General features: G+C 43.9%; 1 protein-coding gene across 1 annotated transcript in view; it reads right to left on the reverse strand.

The window, feature by feature from the left end:
• nav3 (neuron navigator 3) overlaps positions 1-24,479 on the reverse strand; it is a 503,241-nt gene that overhangs the window by 414,465 nt on the left and 64,297 nt on the right. Inside the window, exon 2 of the mRNA XM_079494499.1 lies at positions 17,833-17,998. The gene's annotated coding sequence lies outside the window, so the exon portion shown is untranslated. The remainder of the gene's footprint in view (positions 1-17,832; positions 17,999-24,479) is intronic.

The raw sequence follows: 24,479 nt of genomic DNA on the forward strand, positions 1-24,479 counted from the left end.
GCCTATTGCCTAAACACATATGCACCAGATCGGCATTGCAATGCATAACATCTGCAACACACATGGACAGATGGTTCAAGGTTCAAGGTTCAAGGTTCTTTATTATTTGTCTCCCGAGGAAGAAATGTGTCTTAGACAAAGGGCCCGCATGCAAGCGTAGCCCTTATGCCCATGTCGCCGCAGTGCAGCGCCAAAATACATCTTTCTTGCATCAAAGAAAAAGAAAACAGAATAAACATCACATCACATTACATTACAGTTGCATTGTATTGTGTGGGCACAGAATGTACTTGGGTGGGGGGATAGGGGGGGGGGGGGTGGTTGGGGTGGCGGGGGCATCACATCACATTACATTACAGTTGCATTGTATCGTGTGGGCACAGGATCTTGGGTGGGGGGCAGGACGGGTTGTAGGTCAGGGCACCAATCAAAAAGCACTACCAGCACGCCGCTCTTCTGATTGGAAGGGCTGCGTGCGCGTAGGAAAAAAAAAAGGGAGCACATCCGGAACAGCGGCAGATGGGGCTTGGGGGGGGGGGGGGGGGGGGGGGTGGGCGGCGTGTGGTGTAGGAGTGTGTGTGAAGTGTTCGTTAAGTTCATTGTTTATGTTTGTGTGTCCTGAGTAGCCCTCTCTGATGTGGATCCCAGGGTCGCGTTGTCTCAAAAGTCCAGATAGTGAGAGGAATAACACAGCAAGCTGTACAGACTGCGTGGCCTTGGTTCCCAGACGAGAGCACTTTCAGATGCTGTGTGAGGGGGGGAGGTGGGGTGGGTGCGCGTGATCTTCTCCACTGCATTCGCCATGAGCCTATTTCCAGATTATGCGAGAAAGGGATTCTTATTTATTCAGAATCATTTTTCTCGAGTTTTGCCCGTAGTAACATCCCTTGTATCGCAGATAGACGCTCCAGGCAGGTCTCAAATCTTCGCTCGAGGCCAATGAGTCTCTCAGAAAGTTTTTCAAAGTTGGAATCATGCTTTCGATTGAGCTCAGCTATAGCCACAGCGAGGCCTCCCGTCACTCTGCACAGTTCAGTTACCATGGTGAGCAGCTTGGGCCCACTTCCGACGTCGTCGACTGCTCCCCTCGAAATTTTCCGGTAGATCAGGCTCCCGCCTAGGCCTGATAGCACCAAGCCTGCTACCACGAGTCCAATTATCCATAGGTCTTCCACATCCTCCACGTTTAGCACAGTCAGGCATAACATCCCCCAAGTTAGGCGATAAGGGTCTCTCACATAACCAGCAGGAAAAGATCCCGGTGGGCATGTCGGCTCCCCCGCACCGGAATGTCTGTCCGAGAAAATCTTGTCGAAAGCACTTAATGACCAGCTAATTAACTCCATTTTTAGTCAGAGATTTAGACGAGAGGCAGTGTAGAGAGACACGTAAGCAGGGAGAGAGGTGAGAATAGGCAGGGAGGGAGAGAGAAAAGTAATGCGACCGCCCACTTCAAGAGTCAAGAAAGAGCATGTTTCCTTCTTCATACTGTAGCGACCAAACGATCCCCGAGCCTACAATACTACGAACTAACCACAGTATCGAGGGGCTGCCACGACAAGACAGTGTTCCGTTGGTGGATCACGTATCGCCATGCAGAGCCGTCATAATCGGAGATCGCTCAGACGTGTGATTGTAACGCTTTTTTATTCATTATAATTGTAGTGATAAGACCGCAATGAACGCGTCGGGGACGTAATCGACCCGGGTGTAATGTATAACGAACTTTTCCGCGACCTAAACCGTGGTGTTGTCATCTGTGGAAGTCATTTTTTCCTTCTCGTCGACATCACAGCCGGGTGACGCTTTTTTCCCCCTCCATCGCCCCCAAGCTGCATGCCCATAGCCTGGCTTGGCCAGCCTCATAGCGGGGATTCACTGAAGATTCTTCCCCGGAGGAAACATCAGTGAACCCTCGCTATGAGTCTGGCCGTGCCAGGCTAGCATGCCCAGGCATGTTCCCCTACACTAGCTTGAAAAACAAAATCAGCTGATGACAACGCGTTATACTATAGTTCTGAACCGAACGGTGGAATGGGACTTTTTATAGCCGTACGGATCAAGACTTTTGCTGCCCAATGTGCCCATGACCCCCCCCCCCCCAATGTTACTGCGATCAAAACAATGAAAGCAGTGAGATAGATTAGGCGAGGCGGCAATCATCATCAAAAAGAAAGCATAGTTATGAAGGTTTATAGTCAGACATTGACAGGCAGATATAACAATAAACACAATAAATATGCTATACATCCTATACATCGAATGAAAGCCCTGAATGTGTACTTTTACGAGGAAAATAGTAAACATTGATCCCATGTACAGTTTGTCATAAATTGGATACTGGGTGGATGCACATTGCGCCCACCAGATATAACTGCAGAGAAGACATGGACCCGAACTCAATATTCACAAAATAAGGCCTATAGCGACATATAAATACTATATACCGTATGAAACAGAAGACTCTCTGCTTTCATAAGGAAAAAAATTGTACTGTAATAATAAAAAAATCACACCCCTGTGAAGTGAGCAGTGCAACTCTACTTCTCTACTTATTCACTACAGCTCGCTATATACGGACTGAGGCAGAAAGTCATGTAAACCTTTTATTTACAGTTTGGTCTGTAAACTTCTACTGTAATAATAAAAATCACACCCCTGTGAAGTGAGCGTTGCAACTGTTCTGTACTTATTCACTACAGCTCGCTATATACGGACTGAGACAGAAAGTCATGTAAACCTTTTATTTACAGTTTGGTCTGTAAACTTCTACTGTAATAATAAAAATCACACCCCTGTGAAGTGAGCGGTGCAACTGTTCTCTACAGTTGCACCGCGCAACTATAAAGAACAGTTGCACCGCTCACTTCACAGGGGTGTGATTTTTATTATTACAGTAGAAGTTTACAGACCAAACTGTAAATAAAAGGTTTACATGACTTTCTGTCTCAGTCCGTATATAGCGAGCTGTAGTGAATAAGTACAGAACAGTTGCAACGCTCACTTCACAGGGGTGTGATTTTTATTATTACAGTAGAAGTTTACAGACCAAACTGTAAATAAAAGGTTTACATGACTTTCTGCCTCAGTCCGTATATAGCGAGCTGTAGTGAATAAGTAGAGAAGTAGAGTTGCACTGCTCACTTCACAGGGGTGTGATTTTTTTATTATTACAGTACAATTTTTTTCCTTATGAAAGCAGAGAGTCTTCTGTTTCATACGGTATATAGTATTTATATGTCGCTATAGGCCTTATTTTGTGAATATTGAGGAGTTCACGTCCATGTCTTCTCTGAAGTTATCTGGTGGGCACAAGCTGCATTCAATAACCAATTACTGTCTAACTGTAGATGGGATCAATGTTTACTGTTTTCCTCGTAAAAGTACACATTCAGGGCTTTCATTCGGTGTATAGGATGTATAGGATATTTATTGGGTTCAATTTTATATCTGCCTGTCAATGTCTCTGACTTTAAACCATCCATAACTCTGCTCGCTGTTCAAGATAACCACTTCCAGGCAAATGCAGGTGTTGCAAAAAGGTCAATATCTCCAGAATGGAACATGGTAAAATCAAAATGTATTTTTTTAATTGAAGTGGACAAGTTCAGCTTTCTTTTGATGTAGGCGTGTGATTCTCGCTATAAGAGAACATTTTACTGTGGGCCCCCGAACAAGGCCTTTGTGCAATGTTAAACGGCAGCAACATCCAAATAGGCCTGTTGAGATCTTGCAGCAATCAAAGTGTTAAAAGCTTTTTTTTTTTTTTTTTTTTTTTAAATGGTATTTTTAAAATCAAACACTGAAAATGGAAAATGGTAGGTTTTCGTAGAATACATACATGTTTACATTCGTTACCTTTTACCCACCCAACATTGAAACATATCTTAATTACGTCACCATCAACAGCCAATTATAACCATGCATACCATACATACATAGGCTACATACATGCATATGCATGCATGCATTGGTCCAGCCGACCACAATACTTGCACACTCTGCTTGCGCAAGTAATAAAGAGAATTTAATGTTTGTTTTGTCACCATTTGTTTTACATCATCATTACATCACCTAATCATAGCAACACGAGTTAGACTTTAATATATTAGCGCCCCTCACTTCACAAGAAAATAATTTGACAAATGTTAAAAAGTTTTGCCAATTATGCTTTTATAATTTTAAAAGCATAATATACTTTATACTTGCTTATACGAGTTCTTATAACTATACAGCGTTGGGTGTAGATTGTAAGTATTTAATATAAAGCATTATAGACATGGGTCTATAATGTTACAGTACCCAATATCAAACAGACAGTGTACATTTCTCAAAAGGAAATGAATGTATTTAATTCTGACCAGAAGCAGGGACAGAACATATCCCCACCGATTACAATAAAGTCAAAGTCATACGATTTGTCACACACGTTACCGCAGTGAAATTTGTTCTCCACATTTGACCCATCTCTTGGAGCGGTGAGCCGCAGGCAAGGAGCGGTGAGCTGCAGCGTGCGCCGCGCTCGGGAATCATTTGATTAGTAGATTTGACCCCCAATCCAACCCTTTGATGCCGAGTGTCAAGCAGGGAGGCATTGGGTCCCATTTTTTACAGTCTTTGGTATGACCCGGCCAGGGATCGAACCCCGACCTCCCAGTTTCAAGGCGGACACTCTAACCACAAGGCCACTGTCACCGATTACAATGACCAGCTTGAGGATAGTTGAGCGTGCAACTGTTAAGGAAGGGGAGGAATCCCATTCTGTTGCATTATAAACCACCGGGTAATGACTGTCCATTTCCATCTACAGTATATCCAGCCAGACGCTCCAGACACCTGGCCTCACTCCACTGGCTACCTGACAAATTTAAGATTGATTTTACATTTTTGATAATTGCTTTTAAATCCCTCAATGGACTGGCCCCCTCTTACTTGGCAGAACTACTTCAACACCATAAGCCGGTCAGAGCCCTGAGGTCAGCCCACCTCTCACTATTGACCCCCAAAACAGCCCTACTTAAAACCAGGGGAGACCGTGCTTTTACTGTGGCTGCCCCTAGGCTCTGGAATAGCCTTCCTCTTCATCAGATCCGCCCAGTCCATTGAGACTTTTAAAGGACCACTTCACCACTTTTCAACATCTCTTCATATAATTGGTCCTCACTAATGTTCATGATAAAACACCACCATTTTTTCCTACTCAGTCTGTCTCTCATAAGAGGGCTTTGGGCAGTTCGGACACCCGTCCACCAGTGACATCATCATTAGGCAGATTTTTTTTTTAAAACAAGATTTGTTTTAAAATATATTTAGATTTTTATTATCGTGAGAACGATGGCTTCAACTTTTGCATTGCAACTTTTCAGGAAAAGAAAGCCTGCCGTTTCTATTAGCTTGGATTCACCATCGATGATGTCACTGGTGGACGGGTTTCTGAACCGCCCACAGCCTTCCTATAAGACTCAGACCGAGTAGGAAAAAATTGTGGTATTTTATTAGTTAGGACCAATTATAGGAAGAGAAGTTGAAAAGTGGTGAAGTGGTCCTTTAAGTGTCTGCTTAAAACCCATTTTATATTTCCATTTGTATTGCCGTTGTTTTTAAATGTGCTTTATAAATAAAGTTTGATTTGATTTGATTTGACACCCTCTTACCGCCTAGCTCTCTGGATGGATGGATGCTGGGTTGGATAAACAGGTCTCAGCCTGGAGGCCACGCCTCCGGGCTGGCGAATAGCCCTCAGGACATATAGATCCTTCTCTGTGGTTTCGTGTGCCGACATATTGGTGGATTATTAAACAAGCGCCTGAGCGTAATATTGACGGGAACATTGAGGTCATGGGGTTATTGGATGCCGTTGTGTTCAGGACGTGAACATTGAGGTCATGGGGTTATTGGATGCCGTCGTGTTCAGGACGTGAACATTGAGGTCATGGGGTTATTGGATGCCGTCGTGTTCAGGACGTGAACATTGAGGTCATGGGGTTATTGGATGCCGTCGTGTTCAGGACGTTGAGGTCATGGGGTTATTGGATGCCGTCGTGTTCAGGACGTGAACATTGAGGTCATGGGGTTATTGGATGCCGTCGTGTTCAGGACGTGCTCCTCAGAGGGTCAGAGGTCATGGGGTTCTTGGATGCCGTCGTGTTCAGGACGTTGAGGTCATGGGGTTCTTGGATGCCGTCGTGTTCAGGACGTGAACATTGAGGTCATGGGGTTATTGGATGCCGTCGTGTTCAGGACGTGCTCCTCAGAGGGTCAGAGGTCATGGGGTTCTTGGATGCCGTCGTGTTCAGGACGTTGAGGTCATGGGGTTCTTGGATGCCGTCGTGTTCAGGACGTGAACATTGAGGTCATGGGGTTATTGGATGCCGTCGTGTTCAGGACGTGAACATTGAGGTCATGGGGTTATTGGATGCCGTCGTGTTCAGGACGTTGAGGTCATGGGGTTATTGGATGCCGTCGTGTTCAGGACGTGAACATTGAGGTCATGGGGTTATTGGATGCCGTCGTGTTCAGGACGTGAACATTGAGGTCATGGGGTTATTGGATGCCGTCGTGTTCAGGACGTGAACATTGAGGTCATGGGGTTATTGGATGCCGTCGTGTTCAGGACGTGAACATTGAGGTCATGGGGTTATTGGATGCCGTCGTGTTCAGGACGTGAACATTGAGGTCATGGGGTTATTGGATGCCGTCGTGTTCAGGACGTGCTCCTCAGAAGCAGAGAGAGTGGAGTGAGACGGCTGGGCATGTTCAGCACCAGTGATTATAAATGTATGCTAACGAGACGAGAGCAGCTGTGCCGTTTATTGGCTGCAGCTGACACACACGTATGGTCATTAATTGGAAGACTTGCATGTTCACTCACTTCATAGCTCATGCTACATGTGCATTGATAGTGTTAATGCCTACATGTGCATTGATACAGTGTTAATGCCTACATGTGCATTGATACAGTGTGAATGCCTACATGTGCATTGATACAGTGTTAATGCCTGCATGTGCATTGATACAGTGTGAATGCCTACATGTGCATTGATACAGTGTTAATGCCTGCATGTGCATTGATACAGTGTTAATGCCTGCATGTGCATTGATACAGTGTTAATGCCTGCATGTGCATTGATACAGTGTGAATGCCTACATGTGCATTGATACAGTGTTAATGCCTGCATGTGCATTGATACAGTGTGAATGCCTGCATGTGCATTGATACAGTGCTAATGCCTACATGTGCATTGATACAGTGGTAATGCATGTTCACTCACTTCATAGCTCATGCTACATGTGCATTGATACAGTGTTAATGTGCATTGATACAGTGTTAATGTGCATTGATACAGTGTTAATGTGCATTGATACAGTGTTAATGTGCATTGATACAGTGTTAATGTGCATTGATACAGTGTTAATGTGCATTGATAGTGTTAATGTGCATTGATACAGTGTTAATGTGCATTGATAGTGTTAATGTGCATTGATACAGTGTTAATGCCTACATGTGCATTGATACAGTGTGAATGCCTACATGTGCATTGATACAGTGTTTAATGCCTACATGTGCATTGATACAGTGTTAATGCCTACATGTGCATTGATACAGTGTTAATGCCTACATGTGCATTGATACAGTGTTAATGCCTACATGTGCATTGATACAGTGTTAATGCCTACATGTGCATTGATACAGTGTTAATGCCTACATGTGCATTGATACAGTGTTAATGCCTGCATGTGCATTGATACAGTATTAATGCCTGCATGTGCATTGATACAGTGTGAATGCCTACATGTGCATTGATACAGTGCTAATGCACCTTTGATCAGAGTACAATCTGACATCCCACAATATTAGTGTAATAATAACTGTAGCCACGGTGCCAAGATTATACCACAGAATCAGAATTGCTATACATTACACTGACTGAATGAGCTCTTCATACAATTCTTATATATTTTGTAATTATCTGTCTGTAATACCTGCAGCAACACTTTGAGTAAATTAACTAGCAATGTCCAGGTGTATAAAATGACCTATTCACCTATTTAGTGGATAATTGTTTAAGGTGTGGCTCTGCAGGATGCTAATCAATTCTAAGAGGGTGCGTTGCGTTGCGTTGCGTGCGTGCGTACGCGTGTCTCTGGAGCTATTCTTGCAAACCACTAGGCCGATCAGTGACAAATGTGTTATGCCAAGCAGGCCAAAGAAGAATCTCCACTACATGCTTCACGTGTTTTATATACTATTTTCATGTTATAATGGACGTCAGTGTAGCTCTGGTCAGGCTGAACCTGGCTGAAATTTGGACTCATACATTATGTCACAGGACAATATTGACATCACTAGAGCGGTGCCCTGGCCTACTTGGAACGATGCAAGTTGAAATGCATGCCCCACCCAGTAATTATGTCTGTGTCCCTTTTATGCCCATATATGGAGTTCTTTGTCAGGCATGCCTAAATATGGAGTATATGCAGATGTCAGTATACAACAGTGTGATGTCAGAACAGGCCAGCTCCATGTATGGAGATGTCCAGAGCCTGGACAGGGGCCCTGTCCGACGGACTTGACAACACCGGGGCACTGCACTCCGCTCCCTATGTGGTGGTGTGGAACGCATCTGTCGGTGGGGCGAACGGTTCTCGAGTTATGTGGATTACAGACGTACATACACACGTACGTACACACAGACACGTGGTGCATTTATTGACATGGTAGATAAGATGACTGATGCCACGTTTTGAACTAAAATCTTTGCTTCTGGGGGGTTCCTTGAACTACATATTTTCAGATTGCGGGTCGGTGGCCAAATACAGATAATTCTGGGGCTCCTTGACATGAAAATGTTTGAGCACCACTGACATAGAAACATGGGTTTTTCAGAAAACTGTCTTTTTCTTAGAAGGCAATTGTAGAATCGTCCTCAGGTCTAAATGGGTTAAAGCTGCATGACCTGATGTTGTTAAGAACTAACAAAATGATGCCAACTATTTTGTGACTGTGGTTTAAATCTTTTACCTTCATCTGCAGCCTGTTGTTTTTGTGCAACTACCGCATAAGTAGTAAGTAGCCTTGCCGAGCCATGAGGCCCATAGGGGCAGGAGCCTATCTCCTGTTTCTGTAGCGTGAGGCAGCTTGATGTACAAGTACACCCCCTGGACATGACGCTAGTATGTCGCAGGGACTTACCCCCAATCCAACCCTTGATGCTGAGTGTCAAGCAGGGAGGCACTGGGTTCCATTTTTAGAGTCTTTGGTATGACCCGGCCGGGGATTGAACCCCGACCTCCCAGTCACAGGGCGGACACTCTAACCACAAGGCCACTGAGCTGGTGGCTCCACATAAACACCATTACAAATGCAACAGTCCGAGTCATAATCCATTTCTGACAGTGATATACTGTACAGTAAGCTGCTGTGAGTGAAGGATCAATAACCACCAGTGTAGAAAAATTATTGCAGTGGTCGACATCAGTTACTATCAGTTCTCACATGTCACATTTAACATGACTAGTTGACAGGAACATGAATTTCTGGACTGAGTGATAAGAAACTGATAATTGAAGTGACACCTGTAAATCACTGAAGGTATCCCTTTCAGCCCCAGGATTACTGAAGTACTGTACTCTGTACTGTACTGTACTGTACTACCGTTTACTCTCTGTACTCTGTACTACTGTGTACTGTACTCTGTGCTGTACTACTCTGCACTGTACGGTTCACACGGCCACGCCGCCCAACAGTGCCACCGCAGGGCACATAGTGCTACTGCAGCTGTCCGCGCTGAAACGGACACACATACAGGGACGGACGGACAGACAGACATAGCTGGTAGTTGGAGTGGTTAGGCACCGCTCAAAAATGTTTTGTTAATGGCTTTGAAAAAGTGTCACGGTTTCCCTCCACCCCCACCCCCTCCCCCGTGGTGTCACAGTGATGTCACAGTGTGTCACGGTTCCACCCTCCATGAGCTTGTGTGACATCAGAGAGTGATTATCAGTGACATCAGCAGAATCTATGTGTACTGTAATTGACCGATGCGAAATGCTGTAGTTCGATCGAAAAACCTCCCAAGCCTTTCCGTCAACAAAGCAGTGAGTCACTTCTTACAACGTTGAGATGATTACTCTACTTGTGCCAGAAAAGGACCCATTATAGTTTTAATCTACGTTTGTGTGCTACTGGGGGGCGTAATCACACAGTATATAGACTGAAATGTTTCTCATTTCAAAATAACAGTATATCCAACAACTTTAGCCAATAGAGCGTCGCAGTCCCGCCCCCTTTCATGACGACGCCAGGCCCAGGAAATTAATCCCAATGCATTTTCCTCATAGACATTTCAAAAAGTATTTATTTAAAGACCTTTTAAGCGTCGTACGAAGCCAACTCGAGTCGTGACAAATCATGACAACAAACACAATATTTTGGACCAAACAAATAATTACAAAGAAGAAAAACAACAAAAAAAGTGTTGTAACCTGCCGTTTTTTTCTACTTTCTAATTCTTTGTGTGGCCCCAAAAATTGTGTTTATTGTCATGATTTGTCACGACAAGAGTTGGCTTTGTCCGCGGCGTAAACGTCTTTAAATAAATACTTTCTGAAAAGTCTATGAGGAAAATGAACAGGGATTTCTTTTCCGGGTCTCTCGAGGGGGCGGGACTGCGACGCTCTATACTATTGTATTTCATTGGTGCTGCTGACTGGATAGAAGTTTCACACCGTATGGAGCCGCCAGCTGTTTTGTGTCACCCAGTGCAGACTTTCTGCTGGTACTGCTGGCACCAGTGTTGTTTTTGTCAGCAAATTTCTATTTTAGTTTTAGTCACAGCCTCTTGAATAGTTTTCACTTAGTTTTAGTCCAGTGATGTAAATAGGTTTTCAATGTAATGGGTCCCGGGATCAGGCCCGCGGGAAGTACTTTACACTCGCAGGGGCTGAGCGTCTAGTAGGGGGTGCGCGCGCATAGCGCGCGCCGCAAAAATGCGCGTGCACGCGCATCATGCACGCGCATTTTAGCGCATTTTCACTCGCAAACGTGGCCTTTACTTTCCCTCTCCACACGCAAGTTATATGAACGAACTGACACAGGCAATTCACCAGGATAAGGTGCCAATACTGTGATACAGCATATTTATTTATCTTTTTTTTTTTCTTCCCCTCCTGTTCGAGGGGGGGCTGTGCCTGGGGGGAGGGGGTGCTACAGCCCCCCCAGCACCCCTACTTCCCTCAGCCATGCCCGGGATGCACAGGTGGTCATTCAAGTGAGTCCCAAAAAATTCTTATGAGTCCCAAAAAAAATCACACCTGTGTGAAGTGAGTGGTGCAACTCCGTGTGGGGGTTCGCGGGGGGGGATGTTCCAGACCCCCAGGAACACGCCCAGGGGGCCGGGCCGGTTCCGGCGTACCGCGTCGCGTCCGAAACGGTTGAGAATGACAGAGTTACCGTGTGGCGGCCCCTCTACTGTACTGTAATGTACTGGCACCCCCGAAAGCATACAGTTAATACGTGCGTGTGTGTTTGTGTGTGCATTAGGTTGCGCACAGATGGTGAAAAACAACCATGCTGTTTTCGTGCTCATACCCAGACACCCAGACACCCAGCCACCCACCCACACACATAGCTCCGTAAGGGAGTGGTTGCACCACTCAAAAATAATAATAATAAAACATGTTTTATTTTATTTTATAAAAAAATATATATAAACATATCAAATAGGCCTATACAGTATATTTTTAATGTAGGCTAGTAGTATTAGCAAGCACAACTCAGTAAGAAATACTAATAGTGGGCAACAGTGGATTTAACAGAGCTTAAACCAAAAGTTGTTTGCAGTTGCAATTATTATACTTAGTCAAAATATCAGTATTACACAATGTGTGTTTCCCATTGAATCGGGTCTGCTTGTCACGCTAAAACATGTTCCCCTAAATATTTCTGTCGGAGGCAGCGCCGTTTAGTTGAGAGAGTTGCGACATCTCCGTTCACTGCTTATTCGTGGGGCTGCATGCGTCACTGATCACTCTATTGTCGTCACTCTCTGTCTCTAAACAGCTCTAGTCTAGAGGCTGCGCTGAGTGCGCTCAGTCAGAGCCAACATGGCGGCGCACAGCGCGCTGTGTTGACAGTGTTGTTACAGACTAGTGGTTCTACAAGAACGATTCCTACGTGGATTTTATTTTTTATAACATAGGATGAGGTCGGATGCGGGCATGCAAAATGATCGTGTCCCTAGATTATTGTTTTACCGCATTTTCCCCCCCCGCGATAATTATTACCCGTGGATTATTATTACTGTGTGCTGAGTACCTCCGCTCAACCTCTGCGTCCACGGGACGCAAAGGTTGAGCGGAGGTTGCGGCCCAAAACTATAAAGTGCGTTTTGGGACGCAAAACGCACCCTATTTACATCACTGTTAGTCACATTTTAGTCACCCGGAATGTTTTAGTGTTTAGTCTAGTTTAGTCGACTAAAATCTACAGTTGATTTAGTCGACCAAAATGTATTTTGGCGGGCCTTGATGCCGTCGTAATGGCTAATTTTACACTTGCTGAAAATAGCCGATCTACAAGATCTTGTAGATCGGCTATTTTCAGCATGCAACCAAGTGTAAATTGACTTATACTGGATCTCTTGTCCACTAGTCGCTTCCTAACACTTTAGTCTAGTTTTTATTTGTTGACGAAATTGTCAATATATTTAGTCTTAGTTTTAGTCATCATAGCTTAGTTTTCATTTAGTTTCCATTTAGTTTTCATCAGTGGAAAATGGTAGTCGACGAACATTTTTCGTCTTAGTTTTAGTCGACGAAATCAACACTGGCTGGTACTGCTGCTGCGCACCGCATCCCACATTCATCCGGTAAATATGCTGCGCACGGGTCACCGGCACATGGGAAATATCCTTTAAATGGGTTATTGACACTTGAAAACCCATGTTTCTATTTGAGTCGTACTCAAACATTTTCATGTCAAGGACCCCCAAAACTATATGTAATTGGCCGCCGACACCCATCTGAAAATATGTAGTCCCAGCGACCCCCCATAGCAAAGATTTGAGTTAAAAACATTCGCTCTGAAAGAAAATATATTCAAAGATTTGCGCCACATTTTTACGATTTTTCAAAAAATAGCAGATCTACAAGCTCATAGCGCGGCACAGAGTGCCGCACTATGAGCTTGTAGACCCATCAAGGCCCGCCAAAATACATTTTGTTTGACTAAATCAACTGTAGATTTAGTCAACTAAAATCTTATGATATTTAGTCGACTAAGACTAGACTAACACTAAGACTAAAACATTCCAGGTGACTAAAAATGTGCTGCCAAAAACAACACAGCTGGAGTGGTGTTTGTCCGTTATAAATAATCCTCTTAGCCTACTGTACCATCGTATGCCTCCTGCTGAGACAGAAGGAAGCTCCCTGTGGTGCACTCCACCTTCCACACAACTCACACATCCTTGGAGCAGACATTTCCATACCGTACACTATGTGTACAGTAATCTGATCCTCCGGTCCCCGCGACATACTAGCGTCATATCCAGAGGGTGTACTTGTACATCAAGCTGCCTCACGCTACAGAAACAGGAGATAGGCTCCTGCCCTATGGGCCTCATGGCTCGGCAAGGCTACTTCATCTGATCCTCACTCAATATGCACGCACGCATGCAAAGACAATTAAATATATAAGGGGAAAAGCCTGGTATGAAGATCGTATTTTATGCATAAGGGTATACAAAAAGTCCATAACCCTATCAAAACTCTACAATTAATTATTGCAATTATTATTGAATTATTGCATTGAATTTTCATTGAATTATTATATTATTATATTAGGCTTATATTATTATTATTATAATATAAGCCTGCACTGTAGTTCGCTACAGTGACAGATTCTGAATAGCACATTTTCTAATTAGCTGGTCCAATTCTATACCAAACAGAACAGATAGGGTAGGGTTGACTGACTTGGCAAAGAAGCCAATACACCAGAGACCTGGGAAAGACAACTGATCTTACACTTTGCATATCATTATTCATAACTAACCAGCTCTCAGCAAACGCTCAGAAAGGTCTGTGCGTCAGAACTGTAAAGAAATGAGAATGAGCCAATTAAGAACATACACGTCAATTAACCCATTTTGGGAGGGAAGTTCGGGAACCCCTTTTGGTGTTTTAACCCATTTTGGGCGGGAACCCCTTTTGGTGTTAGCATTATGTTATGCTTTAGCTATTGAAAAATAGCAGATCTACAAGCTCATAGCGCGCCACCGAGTGGCGCGCTACGAGCTTGTAGGTCTGCTATTTTTGAAAAATGGAAGAACGACTGACATAGAAACAGCTTTTTCAGAAAACTGTCAGGATGTAGAAGACATTTTTAGAATCTGATCTCAGGTCAAAATGGGTTAAGCATTATGTTATACTTTAGCCATTGAAAAATAGCAGATCTACAAGCTCATAGCGCGGCACGAGCTTGTAGATCTGCTATTTTTTAAATGTGGCGCAAATTTGGAATATATATTCTTTCAGTGTGAACGTTTTCAACTCAAATCTTTGCTCCTGGGAGGTCCCTGGAAGAACATGTTTTCAGACGGGTGTCCGTGGCCAAATACAGATAATCGACATGAAAAAGGTTGAGCACCACTGACATAGAAACACAGGTTGAGCACCACTGACATAGAAACACAGGTTGAGCACCACTGACATAGAAACACAGGTATTAAAGGTTGAGCACCACTGACATAGAAACACAGGTTGAGCACCACTGACATAGAAACACAGGTATTAAAGGTTGAGCACCACTGACATAGAAACACAGGTATTAAAGGTTGAGCACCACTGACATAGAAACACAGGTATTAAAGGTTGAGCACCACTGACATAGAAACACAGGTTGAGCACCACTGACATAGAAACACAGGTATTTCAGAAAACTGATTTAGAAGACATATTTTAGAATTTCGACGTCAGGTCTAAATGGGTTAAATGCCATACATTCATGTTTAACTGTTATGTAGAGTAGGTGCGTAGTAGCGACACAATTTTCGGATTATTCAGAATCAGAGCAGGCCTAATCTACAGGACAAAGATCTATTCTATCTTGTTCACACCAGGGTTTTGTTGTGTGTAAATTGCGATGCGGTGCATGCATGCACGTGTGTGTGTGTGTGTGTGTGTGTGTGTGTGTGTGTGTGTGTGTGTGTGTGTGTGTGTGTGTGTGTGTGTGTGTGTGTGTGTGTGTGTGTGTGTGTGTGTGTGCGTGCATGCATGCAGCTTGGTTGGGTTGTCTCTACAGTCACACTTTGGATAAAAGGTGCAATAGAAATGCAGACCAAGAGACAGATGGCAGAGTGGCTGGATGGATGGTAACCGCAAGGTTGCCAGTTCGAACCCGGGCTCCCCCAGAGTTAGTGTCGAAGTGTCCTTGAGCAAGACTCTGAACCCCTAATTGCTCCTGATGTGCTGGTTGGTGCCTTGCATGCTTTCCTCCGACATCGGTGTGTGAATGTGTGTGAATGTGATGCACAATCTATGTAAAGGTGTGTGAATGTGTGTGTGAATTGTAAAGTGTATCTATGTAAAGCGCCTTGGATAAAGGCGCTATATAAATGCACCATTTACCATTTATCATGAGCAACAACACACTAAGGTTTCAACCTTTTTCATATAAAGGCCCAATATTTATTCGGCATTTGATCCACGGAACCACCATTTGATGACATTTAGCCTCTCAGACCCAAAACTAAAGAATATTTTGTCATCGTTTTGACACGCAATTCCATGCTGTTGGCAAACGATCAAAATAACAATTCTTCTACATGTATTCTCTAATTGTGTCAGACCTCTTGTAAAATTAAGTAATGCAGATATTAACCCATTTTGGGCGGGAACTCCTTTTGGTGTTAGCATTATGTTATGCTTTAGCTATTGAAAAATAGCAGAACGACTGACATAGAAACATAGCTTTTTCAGAAAACTGTCATTTTCAAACAGACATTTTTAGAATCTGATCTCAGGTCAAAATGGGTTAAACAATAATGTAACTCTTGAGAGCGTAAAATGAAAGTACGGGTCCATTTGGTTTCATTTTACGCTCTTAAGAGTTAAAGATCTACAAGGGTCCATTTGGTTACCAACTCTCAAATCATTTAGCTGCATGTGGACCACCTGGAACCCCCTCGAGGCCCCATGGTGGTCCCCGGACCACTGGTTGAGAAGCACTGCTCTATAGCATGGAGGGAAGTCTGTGCGGCAGCAACACAATTCCACCGGAGAGGAAAAGACAAACCGCATGTGCCATTTCCTCTCGCCTTATTGCCTTCACGGTAATTTAATTTATAGATGATTAGCTATTGTGCAATCATCACGAAGCCAAGGTCACAGACAGTGGCTGTGACGGGAATGGGAATCATATACTGTACAGAGCTTCACAGTGGGCTGACAGAGTGTGTGTGTGTGTGTGTGTGTGTGTGTGTGTGTGTGTGTGTGTGTGTGAGTGAGAGAGAGAGAGAATGAGTGAGTGATTGTGTGCAACACACAGAGAGAGAGAGAGAGAGAGAGAGAGAGAGAGAGAGAGAGAGAGAGAGAGAGACGACAGAGGGAACACGATAGGCAGGCGGTATATATTGTAGTATACTCTAGTGTAGAGTGGTTTGTTAGTGTTGACAAAATACACATAATTTTGTTTATTTTCTATCATATTCATATTGTGTGATATATTTCGTGAACACACTATTCGGTTGTCAAAATGAACACGGCAAAGCAATCACTCAGCGAGACAGAAATACAAGAATAAGTATTAACATGTTTGACTTCCTGTTACCACCCTCAGCTGACGACGTAATACGATACATGACTGTAACGAAGGCTCTCACTATCTCCAAATACGGAGATATCCGACAAATCTTACAAACTAACATTAAAATCTTCATATTTGGCCGGGGCTGGACCGAGAGTTTCACATATGGAGATGACAGAGACATTGACATAAGGTCAATATAGAACTCGGTCAACAGAAAACCGTCTAATTTTGAAAGCTGTTCACTGGGAAACGGAAGACGGGTACGTGTCCCGCGAATGTTATTTAATTCGCCCCAAAACATACATTTTGTAACCAGAAAGAAACGCTTTAGTTATGAGCAGCAAATCAAGCTTGTTTTGTTTTTCAAAGAATACGAGATAAACGGATTTGAAAAAATCCGTTCACAATGACCTCATAAGCGCGCTGACTTTTCACTGCAGTTGGTTGTTTTTTTCGTCCCACGGCAACCGGAGCGACACCAGGACGGGTGCAGAACAGCGTTACGAAATGTCATCAATGAATATAGAAAAATCAGACCAGTCTAAAGTGAGTGGTGTTGTACTGTACAAGCCCTCCTCCCTGGTCTGTGTGTGTCTGTGTGTTAGGCTGTGCAACACTTGGTGGTGAACAAAGGCTATAACGCTATTTTCGTGCATGGACAGACAGACCCAGAGACACACATAGCTGTCTATAGGAGTGGTTGCACCACTCAAAAAGACGTCAAGGGCCAAAGGTTAAAAAAAGACCTCAAAAGACGATCTAAGCAGTGAGTGAGTTAAGCATTAGTCCAACAAGGAGAATCAGACGGTGAAGCTGTGTACATATATATATAAACTACTTGCCTCATGAAAGTCAAACCTCCATCGAATGGAGTCCATTCACACCTCAGCGTGAATTACGTATTAGCAGCCAACAAACCCAAGGCCGAGCGAGCGTACAGTACGTCAACCAACCATAACTTCTGCTAAATCAACACATTAAAAAATAGATGGCGCAGTAAAGCACACACACTTCATGCTTACTTGCTTATGGTTGTCCATCGAATCCGACGATGGCGTCCACTTTTTGCAGGGGCATGTGTAGGTTGTAGTGGTAGTGCGGGCAAGCCAATCACAGGCTGTGTTCCTCCTGAGTCTTTGTTGGACACACCGAACTGATGAACTCCAACAATGGCCGAAACGTCGTTACCTGTAAAAAAAATAAGTGTTTTGTCAATAAAAACGAAACACTGTGGAGCAGAGCTGCGTGAGGACACACACACACTCACTCAGGGGTAGAGGGGCCAGGTCGAACCCGGGCTCCCCCAGAGTTAGTGTGGAAGTAGCCTGGAACTCACCTATGCTTTTTATGGCATAGGCAGCTCCCGGCAGGATCCGCCGGCAGAAACTATGCGCAGCTGCTAGACATGAGACTAATTAATTAGAGCGACAGAGAGAGAGAGGAGTGTGTGTGTGTATATGTGTGCGTGTGTGTCAATTTATCAAAGGTGCAGACGATCAGAAATCAGCAGAGAGTGAGTGATGTTTACGCTACTCTATGCCGAATTGAAGTGGACTCGGACCCAGACTTTTTTTTTCTCCCTGGAAATAAAAACGTCTGGGTTTCCGAAGCTAGTGTGGAAGTGTCCTTGAGCAAGACTCTGAACCCCTAATTGCTCCTGATGTGCTGGTTGGTGCCTTACTGCCTTGTATAAAGGCGCCACACACACACACACACACACACACACACACACACACACACACACACACACACACACACACACACACACACACACACACACACACACACACACACACACACACACACACACACACACACACACACACACACACACACACACACACACACACACACACACACACACACACACACACACACACACACACACACACACACACACACACACACACACACTCTGCCCCTCCACATAATCTTCTTACCTCTATCATCTCAATTTGCTAATCTGCTACGAAAGAACCATATTCAGTGTAAACACTCAATTAGCATTCCAGGCCTGCAGCCCGTCCCGTCCCTCTCACCCCCCCCCCCCCCCCCCCCCCTGCAATCTGTTGACATTGAGCATGATCTTTCACCATTCACACACCACCAAAAAAATGTTAAAAAAAAATTTGCTCTTCGCTAAGTCCCACCCAAGCCCGTTCTTGGCCAATACCACGTTAGCGACGGTTACTAGGTTAGGATCCTGGTCACGCTTTCAATGCTGGTCAAAATGTTTAAGCAGTGTCAATAAATATATTTGCTGTACAGCATGTGTGGACCTCAGAAAGGTCCACACATGCTGTTTTTGTTTTCTTACCTTGTTATGAGCAAACTAGTCCGTTCCATGAATTATTTCGCTCCGTTGTGCAGTTTAATAGTACATATTAGAAATAAAAATAGGCTCTCATTGACTTCCATTGTAACGGGGAAACAGCTCTCAAAGTCACACTTTTAGAACACTAAGCGGATTCTGACCGTTTATGACATCAGGAAAACTCATGCGGTTTTATTTTTAATAAAAAATGTCAACGTTGTCTTGTTTTTGTTTTGACTTCAGTGTTGCCACATTGTGTGAGAGAAATAAGCCAACCCACCTCCAAAAACAAGCCAACTCTTAAAGCCAAATCAAGAAAAACAAGCCAAAACAAACAAAATAATATGACCATATATAATCATAATAAAAAGATTTTATGCATTTATCATTATAAATACTATGTAGGCCTATGTCTATGATAATTAATGTTTTGGTAATGTATTGCATACACTAATTATTAGCCTTAAGCCAAAAGTAGCGGGAAATAAGCAGACCTGGCAACCCTGACAAGTTTGTGTGGAAAGAAGTTCCGGTTTGCCTACAAAACGATCTGATTGGTCCAAATCTGTACACCCACTTCTGAAGTAGCCTCAGTCTCAGGCTTACCATCCAGGTCGTTGGATGTAAACAAATGTATTTGATCTCGTCCACTTGTCGCAAACACCATACACAATTTTGGACGTGTTTGAGGGAGACACTTTAGGAGAAATGTCTGGGACTGCAGCTGGGTACATCTCAAACAGCATGGCGACTTGTTTACAAACGAGAGTTGGGAACACCAGAACCGCTTCACTGTATATCTCCAACCAAAATAGTTACTTTATAAATCTACCAAAAGACGAAAATAAAACGGCATGAGTTTTCCTATTGTCATAAACTGTCAGAATCAGCTTTTGTTGTGTTCGCTTATGTGCTAACTGACTGACTTTGAGAGCTGTTTCCCCGTTACAATGGAAGTCTATGAGAGCCTATTTTTATAGATAGGGCCTACTATTAAACTGCACAACGGAGTGACATAATTCATGGAATGGACTAGTTTGCTCATAACAAGGTAAGAAAACAAACCCTCTTTCTGAGGTCCACACATGCTGTACAGCAAATATATTTATTGACACTGCTTAAACATTTTGACCATGCATTGAAAGCGTGACCAGGATCCTAACCTAGTAACCGTTGCTAACGTGGTATTGGCCAAGAACGGGCTTGGGTGGGACTTAGCGAAGAGTGAATTGAGAGCCAGATGTTTTTCGATACACAATCACTTCTGCTTCATTTGCTCTCTATGGGCTTCAACCATTCAAATGTAGCTCCGTCGCGAGTCCGAATCCTGACACCTCCTCAACTCTGCAGTAAGGAGCACGTGGTGTTCAGTCTCTACCAGACAGACTGTTGGCTCACACACTTTTCAAAGGCTTCCACCTAAAAATCTGTACCTGAACACGTGCGTGCGTGCGTGCGTGCGTGCGTGCGTGCACATTCTTCCATTTCACATTTGCAGTCACATAAGTCCTTCTGTGAGTCTAATTTATCTCACTGTTTAGCATACATTTTGATTTTGAAATATATTTAGACAATTTAGGACTTACAGTCTGTGTAGAATTAAATTTCACAGAATGTGGAAGAGTTGTCTGGCTTGAGAGACAAAGGTTGGTAATGATAATTGTGCTGTGCTTAGTGCCGTCTAGTGCTGTAGTGTAGTCGACAGAAGGCCATAGAGGTACATGGCATCCGTTTGCAATGATTGGCACATTATGCTGCATTGATGAGCTCCGTGTGACTTTTAGCTGCTACAGTATAAAAAAGACTGGGTAAAAAAAGGAAACATGACAAAATTGCCAACTGCAGCAGTGGTGCCGATATTTGTAGCAGTATCAATAAAGTTCTTGTTCTGTTCCCCTAATTAGTAATTGTACATCAATTTGGCAAACAAATACCATCAAATGCCTGCATTTAACCTTTGACCTCATTGGAGTTTGGCTCTCCAATCATTGGAAATCAATTGGAGATTGAGCCATTTAAAAAGAATGGCCACCTGTGTACTACAATCTCTGGGGGGAGATGATGCACACATGACGCCATCATGTACAGTAGGGCTGCTATTGATCATTTTCTATGTTAATCAAACTGTATGAAAAGCGCCCTTTGACCCATTTTGACCTGAGATCAGATTCTAAAAATGTCTTCTACATCCGACAGTTTTATTAAAAACCCCATGTTTCTATGTCAGTTGTTCTCAAACATATTCATGTCAAGGAACCCCAAATATATATGACATTGACCCCCATCTGAAAATATGTTGTTCCAGGGACCCTCTCAGTAGCAAAGATTTGAGTTAAAAACTCGCTCTGAAAGAACATAGTATTCAAAGATTTCAGGCACATTTTCACGATTTCTCAAAAATAGCAGATCTACAAGCTCATAGCGCGCCACTCGGTGGCGCGCTATGAGCTTTTAGATCTGCTATTTTTCAATAGCTAAAGCATAACATAATGCTAACACCAAAAGGGGTTCCCGCCCAAAATGTGTTAAGTGTTTGGCCCCTTCCTACCGTGTCCCAGAAGGTGCTCAGGTGGTGTTTGCGCAGTAGCTCCAACTGTAGTTAGTTTGTCAACAAAATGTGCAATAAGGAGCCATAGTCCAAAATCGTACAGTTTAATTGAAGTAAAAAAAGAAAGAATACACCATCACCGGACATAATGTTGCCAATTCTAAGTGCAGGATAATCATAACTGATGTGTATGTTTTATTTTGTCTTTTTGTTTTTAAATAACTCAGAAACTACAAATCATTTCAAAGTAAAAAGTTCCAGCATGTGTCTCCACAGTAAGCTGAATTATAAAATGTGTGAATGGAGTTTCTAGGTGAAAGTGCTTTTTTGACGTGCCAATATCTGCCATTGAGCCCCATTGTAAATTTCTCAAATTTGAAAGCACTATATATTTCTAAAACTATGAAACATAGATTGAGCCCTATTTTATACTTTATAATAATGACATGCCCAAAGTAGGGATGCCAGGTTGAAAATGGTTACGTAAATATTGCTGTTAGTTGGTCACATGCATTTATCTGACATGCATGTACTGTCTAAAGGAAATCATTCTGCATTGCTGGCACCATGAGGAGGACGTGTCCTTGGGCACGTCTCCTCTTCACAGGCAGCAAAATCACCAAGGACAATCTCTTACACCGTCCTCTGTACGGAGAAGACAAAAGTCTGTTTCAAGACATTAATTTAACCCATTTTGGGCGGGAACCCCTTTTGGTGTTAGCATTATGTTATGCTTTAGCTATTGAAAAATAGCAGATCTACAAGCTCATAGCGCGCCACCGAGTGGCGCGCTACGAGCTTGTAGGTCTGCTATTTTTGAAAAATCGAAGAACGACTCAGGTCAAAATGGGTTAATAATTTCTATTCACCTATTCTCCCAAGGACGGCCGAAGCAGATAAAGGTTTGTTGTGAAGTGCTATTCGTCACAGACCGACCGCGATGCATCCCGAGTCTCTCAGCTTGTTGTCATGCCTAAGGGAACGCCTCAGAAGTGACAGGGGAGAGAGAGGGGGGGTTGCTGCATTTGAGGTTCGTGACACAGGAGTTAGCCCAGGACTACTAATGATGGAGAAAGCTGATAGACATCTCTGAATAATCAGCTCACAGCAGTAGTACAGCAGAAATACTTCGGCACTCAGAGATAGAATAGTTAAACGTACTGAATAAATCATTCCATTTGGCCAGTGGTCAAGTAACATTAAACCATGTGTAGCCTCCGGCCAAGACCCAGCCCGCAGCAGCCCTGCCAATCGGGCGCATGAAGCCCTGTTGGCACGGTAGGTTGCGAGTTGGTCTGGCGAGTGGGAGCCCCGGGTTCAATCCTCGTAGTAGGCAGGACGTGGAGTGTGATATCCTCACGTGAGGGACATCGTGTGCGGCGGTCCGCCATGTGAAGTGAGAAGCACGAGGAGGACGCACTTCAAAGACTGGGGGGGTGATTGTAGCCCCCGGCCAAGACGCAGCCCGCAACACAGCCCTGCCAATCGGGCTCAGCCCTGTTGGCACGACAGGTTACGAGTTGGTCTGGCGAGTGGTAGCCCCGGGTTCAATCCCCGCTTCTGCGTAATGCTAAGTCAAAGTCAAAGTCATACGATTTGTCACACACGTTACCGCAGTGAAATTTGTTCTCCGCATTTGACCCATCTCTTGGAGCGGTGAGCCGCAGCGTGCGCCGTGCTCGGGAATCATTTGATTAGTAGATTTGACCCCCAATCCATTCCCTTTGATGCTGAGTGTCAAGCAGGGAAGCATTGGGTCCCATTTTTTACAGTCTTTGGTATGACCCGGCCGGGGATCGAACCCCGACCTCCCAGTTTCAGGGCTGACACTCTAACCACAAGGCCACTGAGCTGGTGCTACACATGGAAGAGTACAGTAAGAATTCATGTACCATTCACAAACAACCAGCTCCAGCCCGGGGTAATCAAAACCAGCCAAATTCAGGTCTTTTTGGAAAACATCTAGTTGACAGAGCAGATGCTCAAAGGGACAGATTTAAATTTGGCCATTTACAAATTGGTCTGTGTTCTCTGTGAGTGTGTTTGGAATTGTGGTTAAAAGAAAATAGAAAGGCCCCTTTGAGGCTGTGCTAATTACTGGCAATAGCATGTGTTTTGGACGCGATTGTGCAAGAGCATCTTTCTTGTATAGTTTAATGCCTAACAGTTTAATTGTGTAAATAAGCACTGGAGCCTGGCTCTGCTAAGTCATGCACGGTTCGCAGATCCTTCAGTTTGTGTGCGTAATTTCAGGATCAAAGAGAGACAAGCTCCGCCCCCTGTCGTGTCTGGGTTGGCACAGGGCGGTTTGAAAGGAAGGAAGCCTAGGACTCTCTTTGGCACCCCGGCTAAAATATGGCGACACGCACACAGCCACACGCGCGCACCGCACACACGAAGGAGAGAGAGAGACACAGAGAGAGAGACAGGCAGTTACTGCCATCAAAAAACACTGTTTGGAATACACTAGTGCTTTGATGAATACAAAATCAATATCAACATCTTAATACTGTCCAATACTTCGATAGGGAGGGGCGTGAAATTATGACAAAATATATTAAAAATATAATATATCTCCCAGGTAAAAAACACTTGAAATAGACACTAGTGCTTTCTACTATATATATATGTGTGTGTGTGCGCGTGCGTGTTTCTTTCTTTATGATTCTCCCCTTTTCTTTCCAACAAGGCCCCCTGCCACCCGCTGAAGGCTCTCCCTTTGAAACCCACTGGGCTGAGCAACATCGCACAGGGTGAGAGGAAGACAGAGAAGACGGCAACACAGGGAGGGGAAGAGGATAAGAGAC

The sequence above is a fragment of the Electrona antarctica genome (assembly GCF_951216825.1).
Source record: "Electrona antarctica genome assembly, chromosome: 23".
Taxonomy (NCBI): domain Eukaryota; kingdom Metazoa; phylum Chordata; class Actinopteri; order Myctophiformes; family Myctophidae; genus Electrona; species Electrona antarctica.